General features: G+C 47.0%; 1 pseudogene; it reads left to right on the top strand.

The window, feature by feature from the left end:
• Window positions 1-786: 786 nt before the first annotated feature.
• LOC102871168 lies at window positions 787-1,983 on the top strand (annotated as a pseudogene).
• The last annotated feature ends 116 nt before the right edge of the window (window positions 1,984-2,099 follow it).

The raw sequence follows: 2,099 nt of genomic DNA, 5'->3' as shown, positions 1-2,099 counted from the left end.
AGTGATGCAAAATATTTTAACATTGTGCTGATTTTTGCACAACTTTGTGGATCTACTGAAACTCATTGAATTTTTAAAGAAAAGAGTGAAAAATATGGTATATGAATTTTATCTCTATAAAGCTGTTCCTTAAAAGGAAGAAAAAAAATGATCTGGAAGAAGAACATATAGATTAAAATAAATAAAATCATCTTATAGAATATTCCTCTAGATATAGACCAAATATAATGTAAATATAAATTAAACATAATATATAATTTCTCTATTAAAAACCTAGAATCTTAACCCTTATTGTTAGATCTTTATACAGAATAATAAAAGGAAAGAGAAAGAGGCAATACAGGAAATTTGCACATAGTACTAGACATTTCAAGGTATTGAATGTTAATTTATAGTTCTGCGGTTGTGTTTTAAAAGGAATCATTTTTTTTTTAAAGCACATTGAGATATTTATGAACTAGGTAACAATATTTGGGGATTTGCTTTGAAAATAATATTGACTGAAGATGGGACAGGTGGAGATTTAGAGGAAGCAAAACTAGTTATGAAGTGAAGCTGTGTGGTGGGGACATATATTAATATACTATTTTTTATGTATTTTAAAGTCTCATAATAAAGTACAAAACAGGAAGAGGATTATTTGATTCTGAGCTTCATTCTATGCTTCCAAGATCCCTTCTAGTTATTTTCTCTCTGGTACCTTGATCCTGGAAGGGATTGTCTAGAGAGTGGACATAAAAATCTGAATGTCGTTCCACCCGCGCCCGCTGGAGCCTGTTCGCGTCGACTGACCAGAGTCCGCGAATTCTCCGCTCCGCACCCGCCCGGACAGACAGGCCCCGATCCCAGCTTTTTATCCTCCGAGAACACTAAGAAGAATGTCCCTGCATCAGTTTTTGCTCGAGCCAATCACCTGCCATGCCTGGAATCGGGATCGCGCCCAGATTGCCCTGAGTCCCAATAATCATGAAGTCCACGTCTGCAAGAAGAACGGGAGTCAGTGAGTGAAAGCTCATGAGCTCAAGGAACACAACGGACACATCACAGGCATTGACTGGGCACCCAAGAGCGACCACATCGTCACCTGTGTGGCAGACCGCAATGCCTACGTCTGGAGCCAGAAGGATGGCGTCTGGAAGCCCACCCTGGTGATCCTGCGGATCAACTGGGCAGCCACATTGGTGAAGTGGTCCCCGCTGGAGAACAAGTTCGCCGTGGGCAGCGGGGCACGGCTTATCTCCGTCTGCTACTTCGAGTCCGAAAACGACTGGTGGGTCAGCAAGCACATTAAGAAGCCCATCCGCTCCACGGTCCTCAGCTTGGACTGGCATCCCAACAACGTTCTGCTGGCGGCAGGCTCCTGTGACTTCAAGTGCAGGGTATTTTCCGCCTACATTAAAGAAGTGGATGAAAAGCCAGCCAGTACACCATGGGGCAGCAAGATGCCTTTTGGCCAGCTGATGTCCGAGTTTGGTGGCAGTAGCACGGGGGGCTGGGTCCACGGCGTCAGCTTCTCCGCCAGCGGGAGCCGCCTGGCCTGGGTCAGCTACGACAGCACCGTGTTCATAGCCGATGCCTCCAAAAGCGTGCAGGTCTCCACTCTGAAGACGGAGTTCCTGTCCCTCCTGAGCGTGTCATTTGTGTCGGAGAACAGCGTCGTGGCTGCTGGTCATGACTGCTGCCCAATGCTCTTCAACTATGACGACCGTGGCTGCTTGACCTTCGTCTCCAAACTGGACATACCGAAACAGAGCATCCAGTGCAACATGTCGGCCATGGAACGCTTCCGCAACATGGGCCACCACCGAGGACCGCAACACGGCTTTGGAAACGCTGCACCAGAATAGCATCACTCAGGTGTCCATTTATGAGGTGGACAAGCAAGACTGTCGTAAATTCTGCACCACTGGCATCGATGGAGCCATGACAATTTGGGATTTCAAGACCTTGGAGTCTTCCATCCAGGGCCTCCGAATAATGTGAAGCTGAGCAAACCTCAGAGACTGAGCCAGCATGACCAGCTGCAGCTGCCTGCCTCCCCGCCCGCAAGAAACACTGAAAACACGACCGTGCAGATGCTCCCGTGTGTGCGCGTGTGT

The sequence above is a fragment of the Elephantulus edwardii genome, unplaced genomic scaffold (genome assembly GCF_000299155.1).
Source record: "Elephantulus edwardii isolate Elephantulus edwardi_28Jun2011 unplaced genomic scaffold, EleEdw1.0 scaffold00249, whole genome shotgun sequence".
NCBI lineage: Eukaryota > Metazoa > Chordata > Mammalia > Macroscelidea > Macroscelididae > Elephantulus > Elephantulus edwardii.
This window is presented reverse-complemented; position numbering and strand designations above follow the sequence as displayed.